At 37.5% G+C, this 23,834-nt stretch overlaps 1 pseudogene; it reads left to right on the top strand.

Moving 5' to 3' along the window:
- The first annotated feature begins 14,591 nt into the window (after positions 1–14,591).
- LOC124509843 (dnaJ homolog subfamily C member 2-like) lies at positions 14,592–21,899 on the top strand (annotated as a pseudogene).
- The last annotated feature ends 1,935 nt before the right edge of the window (positions 21,900–23,834 follow it).

Here is a 23,834-nt window from a genome sequence, read left to right as displayed (position 1 = left end):
TGCAATCGATACATTTCATTTTCCACTAGAAAGAAATTGTCATAATTTTTAACACTTTTTTGTGATGTGGCATCAATATGGTTATCCATGATTCATTGACTGAATGCTTGTCTTGTTCTAGGTACTGAGCATGCAGTGGTAAGCAAATAGACACATGGTTGTTATAGTCTGTGATAAAAATGACATGCCTCGGGGTGACTGACTGGCTCAGTTAGTGAATTTTGGCTCAGGTCATGATCCCAGGGTTATGGGATCAAGTCCCATGTCAGGATCCGTGCTGAGTATGGAGCCAGCTTAAGATCCTCTCTCTCTCTTTGCTCCTCTCCCCGTGCCTGCACTCTCTCACTCTCTGACATGCCTCAGGGGGATGATGCAAGTAGAACTCAACCACTCTTTTCCCTGAATATTGCCAGGCTGCTGCACTGTCTTCATTCACAGTTTGGCTGTCTTCTCCTTCAGTGATGCTTCTGCAATTTTGTGGTTTGTAATACTGAGTGCTTCCACATTGCATGCTCTTATTCTGTTTTTTTCGTGGTGATAATGCTGTCTTCCTTTTTGTTTCATCTATCTTCTCCATGGTAACTTCTTGAATCTGCCAAATTGATGTTACTTTTTTCCTCTTCCTTTCTCTCAACCATTCCTGCACAGTTGCCAAGGGAAACCTGGTAAGTATTAAATGTAGTATTAATTTAAATATTCTCTGTTTGTATAGAGATAAAATGCATAACTTTAATGACATCTATTTCAAACTAGCTTCAGGCTTTTACTGCATTTGCTTTAGTTTTTTATTAGGCTCACAGATGTTCCAGAGTTGAGGATCCTGGAAGTCTAAGTACCAGTTAAATAGAGTGATGTCTATGAGGAAAAAGTTTAGATAATGTTGTTAGGGAAATTGGGGCTGGGAGGTAAGCATTATGGCCTATTTGAGATTATCTTAATTAACAAAAAAAGACTCTAATATGAATAAGTAAGGGATGGCCTATAGGCATTTTTAACTCATTCTTAGAGTCTCTTGCTCCTGGTTCCCAAGTGGTAAACAGCAGGAAACAAAGGCTACTCCCTCCGTAAAGTTGGCTAACTTCATCCTGCCCATTTTTCCCCTTCAATAAGCTGGTCAGTCTACTCTCAGCTTCTCAAATTCTCACTATCTTTAGTACTACAGTTTTGATTGGCTCTGTCACATTATGACAGTTACTAACTAGTTGACTATTCTATTCTCTGCTTTGTGTTGCTGGACTCTGAAAACCACAGTTTTGCTTTGCCAGCTGCCTCCTGTTAGGCTTTGGCAATAATGATTCTTTACATTGACAATGACAAGTGGTTGCAGTGTTTGGTTTCTGTGTGCAGTTTTTCCCATAATACCAGTACCAGAGAAAATGTAAATGCAGAGAAATAATACCACCTGACCAGTGTTCTTCCTCAAAGGATTAAGTACCAGTTCCATGGGGCTCTTCTTCCAAACCTCTACATTTTAATAATACCAATGTCTCCCTTTTCTGTTTTCCCTCAGCCCTAAGACTGGTACTTGCTTCCTGAGGTTACTTTCTTTGTGATGCCTTAGCTTCCATGTTTGCCTTTTCCATTCCTTACACATGACTAACAATTGTTTAGATTAAATTCTCTCTGTTGAAATAATTTATGTGGTTTTTCTTTTTTGAATGTGACCCTGACTGGTGCATATGTGCCATTTTATTTCTTCCATAAGACATGCCGTAGGTTTATGGCACACTAAAAGTGTATAGAGAGTGACCAACATTCATATCAATCAGCCCATAGTTCCTGGCTCCCAGGTAAGGAATATACTGTAGCAAAAGGCAGTTCAGATAGGAACAGGGTGGTATGTAGTTACTGATTTCTAAAACACAGGAATTTCTAGTAAAAATTTTAGCACAATGCAGAAAACTGATGAAAGCATGGGGAATGAAGTTTATTACTACAAAATTAAGCTTTCTTTTTGGTTCTCCAAGATATTGAATGTTCCCAATGGATGAGGCTTAGGATCTCTGCTGAAGTAATCTGCAGTCTAACTCTTGTGGTAATTTTTACTTAACACTTCTCATAAGGATTATTAAACAATTATTTATTAACCCAATTAGGCTGCTTCTTAAGGACGGGGACTATGTTTTGTTCCTTTCTGTATTTCCAATTTATAGCACAATGTTTGGCAGAAAGATGTTCAAAAATTTTGTCAAGTGAGAAACAGGAGGAAAAAGATTTTAAATCTAAAGATCACATGCATAGAGCACACAAAATGTCCCTTTTTGGAAGTCACCAACTGGTCTAGATGCCCAGGACATCATTTTCCTCTAAAGTTCCTCTTATTTTATTGTCGAAGGCTGTCTATCAACCAGGAATAGAATTATTTGGTGCATATAAGCTGTTGCCATTCTACTTCCCCTTTCTCGTAAACTCACAGTGTAGGAGGACATCAAGATTTCTTGTTCAGAAAAATGATGGGCCTGAAAGCCTTTCTGCCAAAAGCACCTAGAAATGCTGGATAAAAGTTAAGGAGCATCATTTTAAATATGTTTCTGAGTTGAGTCCTGCTTTTTCCCCCCGATTATCTATTCTGGTATTTGTTGTCCCCTTTTTTGGAATGTTTAGTCCCTTAACATTTAATGTAATGAGAGATGTGGTTTGATTTAAGTCTGGTTTTTCAAATTTTTTTTCCTTTTTGTCTCCTTTGTTTTTTGTTTTGTTTTGCAGTTTCCTCACCTTCTATCTCCTTTGGAATTTTATTTTTATTTATTGGATTTTTAGCACTAATTTCTAGTTATTTATTCCAGAAGTTACAATATACATAATTAACTTTTCAGTATATTTGGATTTAAAGTTTCATGTCTCATAATGTGTAAATCTTCATTTGTCCATTTAACCCTCTATCTGCCATCCTTATGCTCTAGTTATCATATGTATTACATCTACATTCATTATAATCTTCAAAACTAATTTTATCATTTTTTCTTTAAACAATTATGTTTATTTGAAATAAAATAGGAGGAGCAGTCATATATATTTATTCAATATTTACCATTCTTGATTGATGGCTCTAATTCATTCCTGAAGATCTGAGCTTTTCTTTTATGTCACTTCCCTTTAGTCTGATGAATTCCCTTTAGCATTTCTTATAGTGCACTCTGGTAGTAATGAAACCTCCTAGTTTACTTTTATTTAAACACTTTTTTATGGGGCACCTGGGTGGCTCAGTTGGTTGGGTGTCCGACTTCAGCTTAGGTCATGATCTCATGGTTCGTGAGTTTGAGCCTCTCATCAGGCTCTGTGCAGAGCCTGGAGCCTGCTTTGGATTCTGTGTCTCCCTCTCTTTCTGCCCCTCCTCCACTCGCACTCTGTCTCTCTCTCTCTCAAAAATAAATAAACATTAAAAAAATTTTTTTAACTTTTTAGTTTTCTTTCATTCTCATAGGATATATTTGCTAGATACAGCATGCTGAATTAATAGTTTTTTTCTTTAAGGACTTGAAAATTATTGTTCACTGTTTTCTGGCCCTCATAGCTTTTGATGAAAAGTCCAAAGTCATTGAATGATTTTCCCTTTTGTACGTAATATTTCTTAGAGTTGCTTTCACAATTTTCTCTTTATTTTTGGTTCAACAGTATTTGCTTCTCTGTTGCTGTGTAACAAACTATTCCAACACTTAGCTAAAACTATACGCATTTGTTATCTTACTGTTTCTGTGGGTCAGACATTCAGAATGTGGGTTCTCTGATATAGGTCTCTCATGGGCTAACTACAGTTTTCTCAGGCTTGATTGTGAAGAATGTGCACATAGCTCATGTGTGTGATTGTTGCCAACATTCAGTTCCCTATGGGCTGTTGGCCAGATGTTTCAGTACCTCATGAGCTGTTGGCCTGAGGTTTCCCTCAGTTCCTTGCTACATGGTCCTCCATAGAGCATCTCACAGCATAGTAGCCTGTTTAGTGAAAGTAGGCAAGCAGTATGGAGGAAGGGGGGGTGGCGGTTGGGGTGGGGAGAGAGAGTATGCACACTACCAAGAGGAAAGTCATAACTTTTGTCATCTAATCATGGAAGTTACATCCCATCAGTTTTCTCTATTTTATTCACCAAAAGCAGGTCAAAAGTTTCAGCCGCACTCAAGGAAATGGATTACACCAGGCCATGAATACCATGAGGTTGGAGTCATTTGGACCCATGTCAGAAACTGCTTACCAGTTTGACTATAATATGTTCAGACACTGTTTTCTTTGTATTTTTTTTAAAAGTAGTCTCCATGCCCAACATGGGGCTTGAACTCACAATCCTGAGAACAAGAGTTGCATGCTCTACTGACTGAGCCAGCCAGATGCCCCTGTATTTACTCTTATTGGGATTTGCTAAGCTTCTTGAATCTGTAAATATATGTATTTTATCAACTTTGGTATGTTTTGTTGCCATGATTTCCTCATATATTTTTTCTACCCCATTCTCTCTCTCCTCTATTTTGGGGTTTCCAGTTGCCTGTATGTCAGCCATCTTGATATTTCATCCCTCAGATTCCTAAGGTTCTGTTAATTTTTTCAAAAATTTTCTGTTTTTTCAGATTTCTATTGATCTAACTTGAAAACAACTGACTCTGCTCTCAACTTTATTTCAGTATTAAATCTATCTAGGGAATTTTTCATTTCAAATATTGTATTTTTTAGTTCTAAAATTCCCATTTAAAATATGTAAAAATGTTGTAACCCTTATTAGAAATTTTTTCAAATTTTCACTATAATAGTAGCCTCAAAAAATGGAAGTGGTCAGACCTCTCACAACCTCTGAAAAGATGATTACTTAGAAGATATTCAACAAATGTTCACTGATTTGAATTTAGTCATAACAAAGCCAGTGAACAGAACATCAAGTCATAGAAATCCAGGAAAGGAGCAAGTAATACCAGATATCTTTACTGACTTGATTTGGGGAGTCAGGCACACTGACTTCAGATAAGTCTGATTAGTAGAGTACCAAGAAAAGGGAGTGTGTGTCTTCACTTACTGACAAGGAAGGTTTCAAATCTGTGTGGCAGACAGATTGTAAGATGGCTCCCATGATTTCTGTCAATTGGTGTTTGCATCTTTGTGTAATCCCCTGCCCTTGAATGTAGACAGGACTTGTGACTTGTTTTTAACCAGTAGAATATGACAAAGGTGATGGAATGCCACTCCTGTGATTATCTTATATAAGACTTTGTCTTGTTAGCAGACTCACTTTACAGGCTATTTGCTAGCTTGATGAAGGAAATGATATTGTTGGGGAAACCTACATGACAAAGTCCTACAGGTGGCCTCCAGCCTCCAGCCAGTAAGAAGCTGGTCTTACAACCACAAAGAACTGAATTCTACCAACAGCCCAAATCAATTTAAAAGCAGTTCTTCCCCCAGTTGAGCCTGCACATGAGAACGCAGCCCAGCTAACACCTTGCTTCTGTCTTGCAGAGGACTGAGCTAAGCCAGCCTAAGTCTCCTGACCCATAGAAACTGTGAAATAATAAATATGTGTTGCTTTAAGCCACTGAATTCATGGTAATCTGTTATGCAACAATAGGAAATGAATACAAACTGCATTGTTACAGAGTTGTGCTACCTTTTATTTTGTTGATTTTCTGAAGTGATTTCCATACTTAACATGCTGCTTAAGTTTTAGCAAATGAAATATTTTGAGAGCAGCAATTTTATAGAGTCATTGCAGGAAGAATAGGACTCCGGGGAACCCACAAGAAAAGCTTCTTTTTTATGATCTGGGGCCAGCATTACCACTCTTGTGAATTTGTCCATAAAAATAAAGGCTTATTCAGTGAGGATAAATGCATGTATATAGTTTTAATTGTATTGTTGTAGTGGCAAAATAACTGGAAACAAATTTTTAATAGCTAAATTGCTTTCCAAAAAGCCTGTTAGAATTCACATTTCTTACAGCAGTGTGTAAGTGCCCTTTTTCCTCTGTATTTTAAGGATTTCTCCTATCCATCTGTATTAGTTTGCTAAGGCTGCCAGAACAAAGTACCAGAGGGCTGTTTTTTTTCTGGGCCTCTCATCTGGGCTTATGGAAGGCTGTCTTCCACCTATGTCTTCCCATAGTCTTCCCTCTGTGTATTTGTATCCAAATTTTCTCTTCTTATATGGATACAAGTCATATTGGATTAGGGCCCACCCTGATGACTTTATTTTTATTTAATAAGGAAATATATATGTGCTTGTACTTATTATCCTTCATGATATATCACCGTTGTGATATTATCCTATTTTTTTAAGACAATGACAATTCTCCTTTGTGTATATGTTTATATATTTGTGTATAATTATATAAAAATGGAAAAAGGTATAGAAAGATACAATATAGATTGGTAATATTGGATACATGGGGGGTGGAGGAGAGGGATGGTAAGGAGAATGGCAGAGATGTAGAAAGCAAACAAGCAAATAAAAATCAACAACAAAATTAAAAAAATACAGTGTTCATGCATGGATGGATAATACTATAAAATTTATTATTTTGAAAATTTTGGAGAGGGCCACCTGGGTGGCTTAGTCATTTGAGTGTCCAACTCTTGATTTTGGCTCAGGTCATAGTGCCAGGGTTGTGAGATAAAGCCCCGCATGGGGGTCCACGCTGAGCATGGAGCCTGCTTTGGATTCTCTCTCTTTCTCCCTCTGCCCCTCTCCCTCATTCGCATGCTGTCTCTCTCTAAAATTAAAACAAATTTTTTTTCTTTCATTGCCTATATATAGTTGTATAAAAAGAGTTGCAACCTCTCATTGACAAAGAGCAATAAGCATTTACTTATCTTCTCCAGCTGCGGCTTAACTGGACCAGCAGAGAAGGTTTTGCACAAAGTGGGATCAGTGGGAGGCCTAGGGCAGACTCTTCTTATGGAGTAACAGAATCTCACGAGGTCAAGAAGAGATATGAGAGGCATGAGCAGGCCTAGGCTTGAAACTGGTACATTGTCATTTATTGGCCAAAGGGAATGACAAAGTCAGGGGACTGGGAAGTATGCTCTACTCATGGAAGTGGAGTCAGGAGAGAGAGTTAATATTTCTGACCAATAATCTAATCTACAATAGTTATATAAATATCTATTTAGAGTTATGTATTTCTATGTGTACACAAAGAGTTTTATGAAAGGATAGATCCAAAATTAATGGGGATTATCTGAACATGGTAATGCTGGAAATCATGTTTACTTTTTGTTCTTTTTACTTTATGTGTTTAAATTTTTTGCCATGCATATACTGCTTTGTATCATCAACGATAACAATAAACGTATTTCATTGGGGAATAAAGTAATTTCCTCAAATGAACGGGATGGTAGGGAGAGAGAAGAGCAGTCTAAGTAGAGAAAGCCCTCTGGAGTCAGGCTGGCTTCATGCACACAGCCATGAATCCTTAAATAACTTAAGTAGAAATTTTCTGACTTTGCCAACATAATTTTGGTTATTATGCAAAACCACTGAGTTCAGTCAAGTAGATATTCAGTTGTAATTTGGTATATTATCATCCTAATTTAATTTAATAATTATTTTCTGCTCTATAAGGAAAATAAAGGAGTGGTTCTCAAAAACCCAGCTGGTCCCTAATTGACCGGGGAGCTTTTCAAATTATATAAATTTCAAAGCCCTACTGCTGACTCAGGTCTATGAGGTGAGGCTTAGAAAGTATTTTCACAAAGCTCGCGGATAATTTTTATGATCACTCACATTCGGAAACCCTTGGATAAAGCTGATGTTGTAGACATTGTCCAGCATCCCCTCTTCCACACAGACGATGAAAATGAAAAGAATTCAATTATGTGATTGTCTACAGGCTTTCAGAAGTCCTGACCGAGCAGACTAGCTCTTTATATTGCTCCCATGTCACTAGTGCGAACACTTGCCATGCGGCTTGACTGTGTAGACTCAGATATAAGTAGCCGTGAGACACGTGAACCTGATTCCTGGGGTTCATTTATATACCTGCTGAGGAACTGATTTACTTTTAAGTGAAATTTAATAGTTCTGAGAAATTCTTGATTAGGCTGACTTCCATGGAGAGGGTTTTCTAAAAGGGTTGACAAACCTCCATATCACTAGAAACATCCTTCCCTAATGTCAAAATGCAAGTTTTCCTTCAGACACGCAGGTACTGGCTCAGTGAGCCTAGAGGTACATGCCCTAGAGAGGGTATAGAATAATTTCCTGAGGTTTAATTTTTTTTTAACATGATTTTGTTCCTTTTATGCTTTGTACTTTCTTAACAGCCAGGCTTTGAGACTGCTTTATTCCCAAGTGGGCTGAGCTCAGGCCCATTGGAAGAGGAGATAAGCCTATTCTCTGCACTCTGGCTAAGAAAACAGAACAACAAACAAACAAAAAAACTAATGTCCAGAATTTGGGGGGTTAGGGGAGGTAGAAAAGATTTGGAATGTTTGGATATGCAAACGTCCTTTCCTTGAGAGAGGAAGTAGAGGAAAATCGAGGAAGCTACAAGGTTCTCTGACAAGCTTGTCAAATTTGTCTCAATGTGGAGAACAAAATCAAATTGACAGGCAATTAACAATCTGGACCTGTTTTCAAAATTTCTCTGCATTACAGCCAAAGGAATTTGGAATTTACAGAGATACACAGTAGAGTAAATTTCCTCTCATATTTCATGTGCGTAAAATGTGCTGAGAAAAATAAATAAACCTAAACTAAACGTACAAGAATATGTATTTCTTGTTCTCTTGCCCATCTCAAGGGCTGGAAAATTCCATCTCTACCCATTGCATCTTGAATTTCTCACTTGCTTGGTTTTGGAGAGAGTCTTATACTCCAGGCTGTAAAAGGTAGGCACAAATTCCTGTCAGGTACAAGCATCCTGATTCTTTCTAGCCACAAATTTGACCAATTTGTCCCTTGTGTCAATAATTGGGATTGCCAAGAAGAAAATGCAGAACAAATAAAAATGTGACTAGAATTATAAATTAAAACAAAAGACACAAAATTCAGATTTAAAATTTGGTTCTGTTAAAATGTGCTGACTCTGGTCTGGGGGAATGCCATCACTCTGTGGCTAGTCCTAACGAGTTCCAACATGGCCCTTTCCCTCAATTTTTCCGTCCATTATTCTTCCCTCACAGGATGCCATTCATCACTATATTAAAAGTGGTGATGTCTTAAGAAAAAAACCTTTCAGTTCTCCTAAAGATATTCCATATAATGCTCAAGGTAAAAACGCTGCCTTCCCTTCTCAAAGAGTAGAACTTAACCAAGTGGCTATTACTTTACTTTAGGTTGTTTTGGAGAATATTTTTGTGGACCAAATTTATTCAATAGTTTTATGAAACAGCTACACATTCCCTTCAATTTGAACTAGTAAAGTGCTTTCAAAAACCTTAAAATTTACTTGAAATACAGCTAAAACATAGTACTCAAATTTATTATATGGATACAATTTGTTTTTGGATTTAGGATTGTTTCAATTTCGTTCCAGTGTCAGTTTAGGCTACCACTGTTAAATCAGCCTTGGAAATGAAAGAATGAGTCTGGTTAAAAACATTTTTAACGTTAACTTTGGCCCTTGAAAAAAGAAGAATTTTTTCTTCTAAATAGGGGAAGAGAAGGTTGGGAAGTACCATGTCAGTGATTCTTAAACGCTGTTAAAACTGCCTATCATCCGAGGGTTTGAAGGCAGGGCGCAGAGGGAAGCAGAATGTTTTAGATGAAAGCTTTCCCTCTCCTTCCAGGATCGTTTTAACAATATGTTAAACCATATTCTTATTCTGACTCCCAAGATAGTGACCCAGAAAGAGATAAAAGAAAGAAGAGAAAGGGTCAGTTAAAGAACCATTCTGGAATGTTTGACAGCTGTCTAAAAGTCCTGGGTTAGATGACAGCCTTCCCCCCACCACTCTTCCTAAATTCAAGTCTTCAAATGCATCTTATTTCTCAAATAAACAGAGAAACAGATGAAGTTTAGTAGTTTGTTTTAAGAGAAGTCCAAGGAGTTTATTTTTTTAATTCTAAAGGCTCAACCAAAACTTCATCAAAAGTAGCAGAGAGGGGCGCCAGGGTGGCTCAGTCGGTTGAGTGTCTGACTTCTGCTCAGGTCATGATCTCGCAGTTCATGCGTTTGAGCCCCGTGTAGGGCTCTGTGCTGACAGCTCAGAGCTTGGAGCCTGCTTCGGATTCTGTGTGTGTCTCTCTCTCTGCTCCTCCCCTGCTCGCACTCTGTCTCTCTCTCTCTCTCTCTCTCTCTCTCTCTCTCTCTCTCTCTCAAAGAATAAATAAACATAAAAAATAAAGTAGCAGAGCAATTAAGTGTTTTGACTGTTTTAAGAGGACCAATGATAGTGTTAGGGATTGAATGTTTGTGTCCCTCCAGGATACCCAATATGGTGGTATTTGTAGGTGTGGTCTTTGGAAGGCAATTAGGTTTAGATGAGGTCGTGAGAGAGGACCCTCATGATGGGATTAGTGTATTTATAAGAAGAGGAAGAGACACTGGAGTTCTCTTTCTCTCTGCCAAATGAGGACACAGCAAGAAGACAGACATCAACAAGCCAGGAAGAGAGCTCTTACCAGGAACTGAATCTGCTAGCACCTGATTTTGGACTTCCCAGCCTCCAGAACTGTGAGAAATAATAGGCTGTTGTTTAAGCCACCTAGTCTATGGTATTTCATTGTAGCAGCCTGAGCTGACTAATAGAGATAGTTCAAAGGAGTAGTAGTCATAGGATGTACAGAGTAATCCTAAAAATAAGTAATGGCACATGTAGAGCATAACAGAAATAAAGTAGAATGGGTACAAGTTAATCATCTGGTCTTAGGAGAACCAGACTGAAAATAAATGTTTAGGACTTCTCCTTTCCAACCATTACTAGAGTAGTTGGTCTTGAATTTCTTCTCCTACTACCGACAATAAGAACACCAGAAAAAATATGGTTTTAAGATTTTTCCTTATTTTTGGTTTTCATCAGTTTTCAAACTTATTTATTTTTTAAATTCCAGTACAACTAACATATAGTGTTATTGGTTTTTAGCAGTTTGACCCTGACGTGCTAACTAGCTGTGGTTTTCATTGTATTTATCCTATTTGGGGGTTTGTTGAGCTTATTGGATATGGAAATTAATATTTTCTACTAAATTTGGGAAATTTTCACCCAACACTCATCAAATATTTTTCTGTCCTATACTCTCTTCTCTTTTGAGACTCCATTATATTGTCCCACAGGTTTTTGAAAATGCTTCAATCTTTTTCTGATTGTTCTTCATATTGAGTAATTTTTTTGATCTCCTTAAAGTTTACTGATTCTGTTTTCAAATATGAAGTTGAGTCTGACATTACAAATATGTAATGATTTGCATTTCTATTATTCTACTTTTCACTCTAGAATTTGTATTTGTTCTTTTTTAAAAAATAATTTCCACATGTCTATTGAGATTCTTTATCTGTATGAGAATTGAGACCACTGTTTCCTGTAGTTCTTTGAACACATTTTAATTCTTTATAATGGCTGCTTTGAAATCTTTGACTTCTATATATAATATTGGGCCCACTTGGAATCACTATATGTTGACTTCCTTTCTCCCTGAATGTGTCATGCTTTCCTGTTTTTTGGGTTTTTTTTTTTTGTAAGGCTAGTAATTTTTTATTTAAAACTGAATATTATAGATAATACATTGTATCAACACTGGATATTCTTATATTCTTCTAAGGATTGTTGGTTTTTTTCCTTAGGCAAATCACATTCTTATCTTCATATTTTCTGCTAATATTATTATTAATTATTATTATTTTATTTTATTATTATTTTTTAATGTTTTATTTATTTTTGAGACAGAGAGAGACAGAGTATGAGCAGGGGAGGGGCAGAGAGAGAGCGAGACACAGAATCTGAAGCAGGCTCCAGGCTCTGAGCTGTCTGCACAGAGCCAGATGCGGGGCTCGAACTCACAGACTGTGAGATCATGACCTGAGCCGAAGTCAGATGCTTAACCAACTGAGCCACCCAGGCGCCCCTATTTTATTTTAAAGAGAGAAAGAGGGAATGAGCATGAGCAGGGGACAGGGGCGGGGGGGGGGGGAGAGAGAGAGATAGAGATAGAGATAGAGAGAGAGAGAGAGAGAGAGAGAGGGAGAGAGAGAATCTTAAGCAGGTTCCACGTCCAGCATAGAGCCTGATGCGGGGCTCAGTCCCATGATGCTGGGATCATGACCTGAGCCAAAACCAAGAGTTGGACACTCATCTGACTGAGCCACCCAGGCGCCCAGGATTGTTGTTTTTTTTATTTTAATAAGCAGTTAATTTGACTGGATTAAAACTGTTATCGTCCCATTGGTATCATTGGTATGTCCCATGCATTCATAAACTAGTAGTCAGTTTATGGGCAGATTAATATTCAGGTTTTGACACTTTTGCCCTTTTAGGATTACATTTCTAAATTTCTAGCTGCTCTTTCAGCCTTGAACTCTGCCCTCTGTCACACTGAATGAGTAAGGCTTTAGTTTTCTGCTTCTGGATATATGGAGTTTGGAAGAATATTTTAAGACAAAAACATCCGAAACATAATTCTTACATATTTCAGTCATGGGTTTTCAAGTGGAAACTTTTTCGTGGTTTCTTTTGAATGCCTTTAAATAGTTGTTTTTTAAAAACATTTTGTCCAGATTTCATAATCAGTATCTGTGGAAGGATCTGCTTGAATATATCACCCTGTAAATATGGGAAACTAAACCTTCACCCTTACTTTTGAAAGATATTTTTGCTGCATTTAGAATTATGTGCTAAAAGCTTTTTCTTGTTTTTGTTCTGCACTTTAAGAGGTGTTCATTGAATTCTGGCTTCCATTGTTTCTAATGAGAATTTAGCTGTCATTCTTATCATTATTCCTCTGCATGTAATGTATCTCTTTTTCTCCAGCTTGGGTGTGTGTGTGTGTGTGTGTGTGTGTGTGTGTGTGTGTGTGCAGGAGAGCATATGTGTACTTTGTCTTTGTCAACCTGGGGTTCACTAAACTTCTTGGATAAATATATGCCTAAGTACATGTTTTTCACAAAGTTTGGAAAAGTATTTTTGCTCCATTTACTCTCTTCTCTCCTTCTGTGATTCCAATTATAAACATTAGACTGATTAACTTCTTTTAAAAACATATTATTTAAAAAAATAGTAACACTTCATAGTGGGATTTAAAACATATGCAACAGTGAAATATATCACAAAATAAGCCAAAAAATATGGAGGACTAGAAATGGAATTGTACAGTATACTCCCTTTATTGTATGTGTACAATATTAACCCTAATTAAGCTGTAATAAGTTAAAATTACATATTGTAGTAAGTTAAAATTATATATTGTAATCCCTAGAGCAACCACTAAAAATAATGCAATGATGTGTTGCTAAAAAATTTAGAAGAATTGAAATGTAATATTAAAAATATTTGCTTAAGCCCAAAGAAAAAAGTAAGGAGGGAGAGAAGAAATAATAGATAGGACATATAGAAAACTAAAAGCAAGATTGTAAACCCAGTCCCAAAGATATCAATAATTATATTCACTGCAAATGCATTAAATACTGCAATTAAAAGAATAAGATGGTCAGAATGGATTAGAGAGAGAGAGAGAGACAAGTGTCTACAGAAGAATGCACTTTCAACATAAACTGATAAGTTCAAAGTACAAGAATGAGGAAAAAGGAGATCATGCAGGCAATAAGCATAAGAAAGCAGTTGTGATTATATTAATAGACTGCAAAGTAGACTTCAAGGAACATTGGCAGAGATAAAGAGGAACATTTTTTTTAATGTTTACTTATTTTTGAGAGAAAGAGAGAGAGAGAGACAGACAGAGCGTGAACAGGGTCAGGTCAGAGAGAGTGGGAGACAGAGAATCCAAAGCAGGCTCCAGGCTTTGAGCTATCAGCACAGAGCCTGATGCAGGGCTCAAACTCACAAATTACAAGATCATGACCTGAGCTGAAGTCAGACACTTAACTGACTGAGTCACCCAGGCGCCCCAAAAGAAGAACATTTTATAATGATGAAATGATTCATCAAGAAAATATAAAAATCCTAAGTATCTATAAACTTAATAATACAACTTCAAAATACATGAGGCAAAATTGAGAGAACAAAAGGGAGAAATAGACAAATGCACAGTTTTTAACATCCCTCTCTCGGCAATTAATGTAACAAGTGGATAAAACAAATAGACAAAAATCAATAGGAATATAGAAGATAGATCAACCAACTTGACTTAATTGAAATTTATAGCATATTTCACCCAGCGACTGCAGAATATGAATTCTTTCAAAGTGAATATGGAATGGTTGCCAAGTTAGACCATATGCTGGCTCATAAAGTAATTCTCTATAAATTTTAAAAGGTTGAAATCTTATAGAGTATATTCTCAGAACAGCATGAAATTAAATTAGAAATTAATTACAAATAAAGTACCTAAAGAAACTCTAGATATTTGGAAATTAAACAGCTCATTTCTCTATAAGCCATATGTCAGGAAACAGCAAAGAGGAAAGTAGAAAATATTTCAAACTGAATGATAATAACAAGTACTTCAAAAGTTATGGGGAAATTTTTTGTTTATCTTTTTTAAATGCTTATGTCAGATCATGGCAAATTCTCAAATCAATGACCTCAGTTTCTACCTTAAGAAGCTGGAAAAAGAGGAGGTAAACAAAGTTAGAAAAAGTACAAGGAAAAAATAAAGAGCAGAAATCCATAAGACAGAACATATCCAAACAATGGGGAATAATAAATAGATAAAAGTTGGTTTTTTGAAAGAAGTAATAAAATTGGCTGACCAAGAAAAAAGGAGAGAAAACACAAACTACTAAAATGAGGAATGAAAGAGGGACTATGGATATTAATGAACTATCTGGGGTGATGGAAATACTCTGTATCATAATCGTTATTTTGTTACAGGAGTATGTACATTTGTTAAAACCCATTGAACTGTACACTAAAGATGTATGCATTTCACTGTAAGTAAATTTTACCTTAATTTTAAAAAGTTAAGTCAAATGTATCATGTTCTCTGTTGGCTTCTTTCTTTCCTTTTGTGTATGCTTTTGTGCAAACCAGCATTTAGGTAAGACTTGAATTTATTCATCCTGTTCTCTAACTTGGATTCAACCCATTCTCTAACTTGGAAATGCAGTCTTTTGACCTATTCATTTTGTAGTTACTGTAATTGTATGTTCTTATTTCCTTTCTTCTTAGATTATAAACTCCTTAAGAATAGGCCTGTCTCTTCTGTACACTATGTTCTGAGGACCTCATCTGGTACCATGAACTTTGTGGGTGCTTGACAAATATCTGGATTATTTCTCAATGTCCAGCTTTTGATCATAATTAAAGCAAGCAGAGCTAACCAAGATAGGATCAAATATCAGGCATTTAAGAGGGTGAATTAGAGCATGGCTGCGAGTGCTTTTGTGAGTGACTGTACATGTATAGCTCTGTTCCACAACAGATGAAGAACAATTTGGGTTCATTCCACATTAGTTATTTTTTTTCTTTTTGTTACTGGGCATGCTGAAGACTTCTCATTTTTAATGGGTCTGGAAAATCATCTCAAGAATGTTACTTTGTTGTAAAAAAAAACATCTCTAACAATGTTAAGGATTACCGTGCCTCACTTCCTTGTCAGAAACCTCATCAACAGAAATGAAATCACATAGGATGTATAGGGGGAAAAAATTCCCTAAGGTCATATAAATTGTTAAATGTACAACACTCCATGGTAAATGTTAATTAAAATAAAGTCAAATGGGAGGGACCATATCAAATATGCATTGGAGCATAAGATGCATTGGATAAGATTTACTTCTAAGCATGTGCCTTTGAGGGAGTAAAGAAGAATTAAGAGGGCTGGTGGGAGAAAGAAAGAAGTGGGGGACAGATTGGGGGTGAGGACAACTTATTTTTAAAGCATCAGAAGCTTGAGTTCATCAATTCAGAGGCCATATGCTCCTTTCTTTCCTCCTCAACATTTATTGTGCATTGATTTTGTACCACGTGCTCTGCATGGTTCCATGGCCATTGAGACAGTCCCTGCCCCTGGGACAGTCTGGGACTTATGGGGATTCAGTGTGTAATCTGTACAAAGTGCCTCCTATTTCTGGACATTTGGGCACCTTTCAGTCTTACTGTGTTTATTCACTTTATGGATCCTAATACTCCTCCCTCTCCCCTGGCAGCTCTCCACTTAGATTTCAAACTTATGAAAAACTAGGCCCTGTCTTATGACTTCATCTGTTACTTTATACAGAACTTAACACCCTGTAGGCAGCATAGCATTACCGTCCTTAGCCTCCAGCAAAGGGGCCTTTGGCTTGGGTCCTATGCCTAAGAGGGCTCCATTTATATCACACACACACACACACACACACACACACACACACACACACACACACAAATATAAATGTGTGGACTGTGTGTCACTCATGAGATGAGCTCAGCTGTGGCACAGCATGACCTGTAATCCTAAACAACCCCTCTTGAGACAAACCCATTCATCTCTCCATCCCTTGTTCCTGTCCTCAAAATAAAAAGTGACTGTGTCTGCGTGCTGAAGATTGTAGTTTGTGCCACTGCAAACATTAGAAACAAACATTTCTGAGGGAAGGATTTGAGTAGTAGAAGCACTCAGGTAAGAGAGAAAACTAATTAACTAACCTGCCAATTTCTTTGTCTCAGATGATATGAATACATTTTCACACGATGAGTTGTTATGTTGCAATACTGCCTAGCATCCATTTTCTTACTCGCTTACAACCATTGAACACGACATTGGGGAAAGATTGTGTAATACTAAATGATTCATATTACTCTTAAGTTGATATGTACTAGGTCTAGATATAACATGTGTTATAACTGATTCTTAATTTTTTTAAAACATTTATTCACTTTTGAGAGACAGAGTGTGAGTGGGGGAGGGGAGGGAGAGAGGGAGACACAGAATCCCAAGCAGGCTCCAGGCTCTGAGCTGTCAGCACAGAGCCTGACACGGGTCTTGAACTTACAAACCATGGGATCATGACCTGAGCCAAAGTCGGACACTCAGCCGACCGAGCCACCCAGGCACCTCTATAATTGATCCTTTATATAAAATCTCAGATATAGATGCTGATTTAAGAGATGATAAAAATTATTAAATGATAATGATATATACAGTGAAATTCAAATATCTTGTAATATTTAGCAATTGCAATACTTTTTCATATGTAGCTTTATTACAGTGTTTGAGCATGATACAAAAATTCATGATTTGTTTCTGAATCTAAGTAATGCTGTAGAGATTTTACTTCAGTTGCTATTGTTTCAGCAAAGTTTCTCCAAATTCAAATCAGTAAAAAGCAAACAAACAAACAACAAAACTTACATAGGAACTTCTCTGGTTCAAGAAAGGCCATCTAATTTGGAATGACTCACAGTAGAAACAAATTATATGCAAAATCTTGATTATGACCACATAATTAGTGGTTTTGCTAAGATGAAAACTAGAAAAGTAAATTTCATGGAATAAATGTAATTAATGAATTTTGTGTGTCTTTGTTTTGTTATTCCTCAGTTATTACTGACTCATCAACAGAGCACCCCAGACATGCAGTAATAATTAAATTCAGTTATCTCTGATATTTAGCTGACTTTTGATCATATAAAACAACATAATTTCATACATTTAAAAATATTTGTTATGAAAGGTAATTTGTCAAGGTACAAGGATAGAACCTATTTTATTTGAAAGTTTATTAATATAACTTAGAACTTTCAAGTACTTTTTTTTTCTGCTGGTTTGTAAGTCTACATTTGTCCTCTTGCACTGGGCCATGTATATGCTAGGGGAAGTTTCACAAAGTACTGTATAATGAATATATTTTTGTTTATTGGTTGATATAAGAACTTCATGGGAAATAAACATTTTCTTCATGGTTAGAATTCATTTTAAAAAACAATGCTTTAATTTGATGAAAATCTTTTTCTAGCAATTTTTTTTAAGTTTATTTATTTATTTATTTTGAGAGACAGAGTGTGTGTGAGCACAGCAGAGAGAGAGGGAAAGAGAGAGAATTCCAAGCAGCTCGGCACTGTCAACACGGGGCTTGGAGCTGGATGCAGGGCTCAAACTCAATAACTGTGAGATCTTGACCTGTGCCAAAATCAAGAGTCAGATGTTTAGCTGACTGAGCCACCCAGGCACCCCTTCAAGCAGTTTTAAATGAAAGTTTCTGGTGATTTCTTTCCCTCTAGAATGATTCTCATATTTTAAAATAGCATTTGATAATGTATCAGTTGGCTTCTTTTCTCCTTTCTGAAAAGCTCAGATATTAAATCAGATGCCCCTAAGGGAGGCATCTTGAGGTGGGTGGTGTGATGGAGGGAGGCAGAGCTCTCCGAACCAGTCAAGAGCATCTTGCCAGGCTCAGTCTGGTGTGGGGTCAGAGCTTCAGTGGGAGGAGGAAGCAGTCTACTTTGTGGGGAGTACAGGGTGGGGTGTTAGAGCCAAGCTGGGTAAGGAGGGCATTCACATGGTAGGGCACCCAGAGCAGAGTGTCAGAGCCCAAGCTGGGTGGAAGGGTGCCCGTGTGGAGTGCAGCCTGGCCATGAGGTTTCAAAGCCTGAGCAGAATAAAGACGTCGTCTATATAGGGAACACCTGGCAGCAATAATGGGAAATGGATTACAAACTGGGGGATTAATCAAAAAGATGAAGATATCAAGAAAAATGGGAGTCAGGATTTTCACTATGTAGTGGAAAGGGAGAAAACTGGGATGAACACTGTGGTGTTAGGTTGGAATTGGCTGTATTGGTGTGAACTCATGATTTCAACAAATATAATACTTTAAATTAATAAAATAAATAAAGAGATGGGTATAGATGTGCATGTGTATGCACGATGGCCTTGCAGTAGCACCCCCTTTCCACCTCAGTAGCAATGAGCTCACTTTCCATCCAGGTTTCTAAATATCATTTTCTACTAAATAAGTATCAGGGTTTTCCAGAGATGACTGATTCCAGGGCTCAGTGAAAACTTTTGGGGCATCCTATTGGGCCAGAGAGTAAATCGTTCTCAGAATGAAGGCCCATATCAAAAGGATATATGCACAGCACAGGAAACCATCAACAAAATGAAAAGGAAACCTACCGAGCAGCTAATACCCAAAATAAAGAATGCATAAAAATCAATAGAAAAAACCAATTTGATTAAAAAAAGGAGGGGAGAGGAGATCCGAATATACATTTTTCCCAAAGAAGACATACAGATGGCCAATGTATAATGTACCTATACCTGTTGCTCAACATCATTAACCATGAGGGAAGTGCAAATCAAAACCACAATAAGATATCACCTCACAACTGTTAGAATGGCTACTATCAAGGAGACAGGAAATAAGTGTTAGTGAGAGTATGGAGAATAGGAAACTCTTGTACACAGTTGGTGGAAATGTAAATTGGTGCAGCCACTATGGAAAACAATATGAAGTTTCTTCGAAAAAATTAAGAATAAAACTACCATATGATCCAGCAATTCCATTTCTGGGCATTTGAAGAAAATGAGAACACTAACTTGAAAAGGTATATTCACCCCCAAGCTCATGGCAGCATTATTTCCAGTAATAAAGATACAGAAGCAACCTAAGTGTCCATCTCCGGACGAATGGATAAAGAAAATGTGTTGTAGCTTGGTGCCCTCCTGCTGCTCCTGCTGGGCACTGCAGATGGCCAGGGCTCCACCCACAGTCTGACCTCTGCTTCAACACCCTGTCAGGTGGTTTGAAGCTTTTTGTTAAGAGAACAGAAATGCTTCTGCCTCTTTTCAGGAACTGGAGGATAAGAAAGAGTTATCAGAGGGATCAGAAGATGAAGAATTGCAGTTAGAAGAGTTTCCCTGTTGAAAACACTTGATCCCAAAGACTGGAAGATAAAGCAATGATTTTAAAACATCACCCAGACAAATGAAAGCAGCTGGTGAACCAATAAAGAAGGAGATAACAACTACTTCACTTGCATAACTAAGGCTTACGAAATGTTATCTGATCTGGTGGAAAGACAAGCATTCAACAATGTAGATCCTACTTTTGATAACTCGATTCCTTCTAAAAGTGAAGCAAAGGACATTTTCTTTGAAGTGTTTCCCCCAGTGTTTCAAGGAATTCCAGATGATTGAGTAAAAAGAAAAATGTCCCTAACCTTGGGTTATGAATTCATCATTTGAAGATATTGATGAATTTTGTTCTTTCTGGTATAATTTTGATTCTTTGAGAGAATTTTCTTATTTAAATTTTTTTTCAACGTTTTTTATTTATTTTGGGACAGAGAGAGACAGAGCATGAACGGGGGAGGGGCAGAGAGAGAGGGAGACACAGAATCGGAAACAGGCTCCAGGCTCCGAGCCATCAGCCCAGAGCCTGACGCGGGGCTCGAACTCACGGACCGCGAGATCGTGACCTGGCTGAAGTCGGACGCTTAACCGACTGCGCCACCCAGGCGCCCCGAGAATTTTCTTATTTAGATGAAGAAGAAAAAGAAAAAGCAGAATGTTGTGATGAGAGGAGATGGATTGAAAAGCAGTAGAGAGCAAGGGGGCACAAAGAAAAAAAGGAGAAATGAACAAAGTAAGAACATTAGTTGACAATGCACATAGCTGTGGTCCAGTGATTAAGAAGTTTAAGGAAGAAGAAAAAACTGTGAAAGAAGCAGAAAAGAGAGCCAAAGCAGAAGCACAATGGAAGAGGCGAGAAGCTAAAGAAAAACAAAGACAAGCCGAACTAGAAGCTTCTTGGTTAGTGAAAGAGAAAGAGGAGGAGGAAGTTAGACAATAAGCATTATTGGCTAAGAAGGAAAAACTATTCAGAAAAAAGCCATTAAAAAGGAAAGGAAAAACTTTGAAACACATAAGACCTGGAATCATTTTTTTTTTTTTTGAGAGCATTAGCAGGGGAGAGGGGCAGAGGGGCAGAGGGAGAGAGAGAGAGAGAGAGAGAGAGAGAGAGAGAGAGAGAGAGAGAGAGAGAGAGAATCTTAAGTAGGTTCCATGCTCAGTGCAGAGCCAGATTCGGGGCTGGATCCCAGGACCCTGGGATCATGACCTGAGCCAAAATCAAGAGTTGGACACTCAACTGACTGAGCTACCCAGGTGCCCCTGGAATCACTTTTCTGACAATGAGGCAGAGCAGGTTAAAGTGATGGAAGAAGTGGAAAAATGTTGTGATTGACTTGAACTAGCAAGCTTACTGTGTTTGAAACACTGACATCACCTACGAAAGAAGTAGCAAAATCTGCTCTGTAAAAAAGAGAAGAAATAAATGAGCACATTAGAAAAGAGAGGAATCTGAAGCTCTCATGTGATAGCATCTAAGAATGCAGACAAATCAACTGACAAAGTGGAAATGGCAGTAAAAATTAGGCAGAAGATGATTTGCAATTACTACTTAATTGAACCTCTTTCCTGTGGAACAAAGTGAGGATGGGAAGTTATTGCTAATTACATGAACATACCTTCTTCTGGAGTCAAGAGAACTGCCAAAGATGTTATTGGTAGAGCAGAGTCTTCAAGAAAAAAAGATAACATAAACAAAAAGGATTTTGATAAAATTTAAAAAGAGCATGGAATGGTGTCCCAAGAAACACCTTCAGAACAATTTGAAGGTCCACGAACAGATTTCACCCCTTGGACAACAGAACAGAAGCTTTTGGAACAAGCTTTGAAAACACACCCATTAAATACACCTGAGAGATTGGAAAAACTAGCAGAAGCAGGGCCTGGCAGGACAAAGAAGGACTGCTTGAAACGATAGAAGGAATTTGTTGGGATTGTAAAAACAGAGAAAGCTGTTCAAATGCAAGTGCTGAATGCAAATAGACCCAAGAAATGGCTCACGACAATTTTTGTTGTATGTGCATTTTTAAAATAAAACTGAAAATACTGTACAAAAAGAAAATGTGTATATAAAAAAATTTTTTTTGATGTTTATTTATTTTTGAGAGAGAGGCAGAGTGTGAGCGAGGGAGGGGCAGAGAGAGAGAGAGAGAGGAAGACACAGAATCTGAAGCAGGCCCCAAGCTCTGAGCTGTCAGCACAGAGCCCGACTTGGGACTCGAAATCACAAACTGTGAGATCATGACCTGAGCTGAAGGAGGACACTTAACTCACTGAGCCACCCAGGCACCCAGCCACCCAGGTGCCCCTGTGTGTGTGTGTGTGTGTGTGTGTGTATACACACACACACACAATTTATTCAGTTGTAAAAAAATGAAGTTTTGCCATTTGTGACAACATAACTGGACTTGAGGGCATTATGCTAAGTGAAATAAGTCAGACAGAGAAATACAAATACCACATGATCTCAATTATATGTGGAATCTAAAAAACTCCAAAATCAAATAAAAAACCAAGCTCACAGATACAGAGAAGAGATTGGTGACTGTCAGAGGTGAGAGGTGGGGATAGGTGAAGTGGGTGAAGGAGGTCAAAAAGTACAAAAGGTACCAACTTCTGGTTATAAAATAAACAAGTCATAGGGATGTAATGTACAGCATGGTGACTATAATTAATAATAATTTGAAAGTTGCTAAGAGTAGATCTTAAAAGTTCTCATCACACACACAATTTTTTTTGTAACTATGTATGATGATGGATGTTAACTAAACTTATTGTGGTGATTATTTCACAATGTGTATGAATATCAAATCAGTGTATTGTACACCTACAATTAACATAATGCTACGTGTTAATTATACCTCAATAAAAAATAAATAAAAAGTAATACAACAACAAAAGCACAAAGAAGCCAGCTTGAAGGAAATCTTACTGATCAATTTGAGCAGCAAAAAGATATTATCTAGGGGCGCCTGGGTGGCTCAGTCGGTTGGGCATCCGACTTCAGCTCAGGTCACGATCTCAGGGTCCGTGAGTTCAAGGTCCGTGAGTTCGAGCCCCGCGTCAGGCTCTGGGCTGATGGCTCAGAGCCTGGAGCCTGCTTCCGATTCTGTGTCTCCCTCTCTCTCTGCCCCTCCCCTGTTCATGCTCTGTCTCTCTCTGTCTCAAAAATAAATAAACGTTAAAAAAAAAGATATTATCTAAGAGATGGTAACTCATTGAATATAATAGGAAGTCATAAGTTCATGCTAATATAAATTAATAAATGATGATTTGATGAAGAATGGAAAATTCACATTATTTTAAAGTGTCTCTACATAAAATATTTATTAATTATAAAGAGAAGAGTAAGTTTGCAGTGGAGAATCTTGGCAGACACCATCTAAATCAAATAGTTAAAGCTGACATTCTCTATAAAGGAACAAATCAAAATCTGCACCACCTGGGAATGCAATGAGATCTCAGCATTGTTTCTGCAATATTCCCACCAAAGATGCATAACCTGAATTTAATCAGGAGAAAACATCAGACAACTCTAAATTGAGAGACATTCTATAAAATAACTGGCCTGTTGTTTTCAAATGTCTCAGGGCCATGAAAGACAAGGAAAGACAGAACTGTTCTAGTCTGAAGGAGACTAGAAACAGAACATCTCAATGCAACGTGTGATTGTGAACTAGATCTATAAAAGACAGTAATGGGACAATTGGGGTCTGCGGATTAAACTGGAGTGTAGTGTCAGTGTTAACTTTGTGGTTGTGATGGTTGCATTGCAGAGTGTGGGAGGATGTTATTTGCAGGAAATACACACTAAAGCACTTACAGGGTGATGGGGCATCAGGCTGGCGATTTATTCTCAAATGCCTCAGAAGAAAAGGTCTTTGAATTCCACTTTTCTGTAAGTTTGGGCTTATTCCAAGACAAAAAAAATGCTAAATATAAATCCTTTCGAATTATAATTTTTAATTTA

The sequence above is a fragment of the Lynx rufus genome, unplaced genomic scaffold (assembly GCF_022079265.1).
Source record: "Lynx rufus isolate CCGP_SWC_20201006 ecotype Redwood Valley unplaced genomic scaffold, mLynRuf1.p SCAF_15, whole genome shotgun sequence".
Lineage (NCBI taxonomy): Eukaryota > Metazoa > Chordata > Mammalia > Carnivora > Felidae > Lynx > Lynx rufus.
This window is presented reverse-complemented; position numbering and strand designations above follow the sequence as displayed.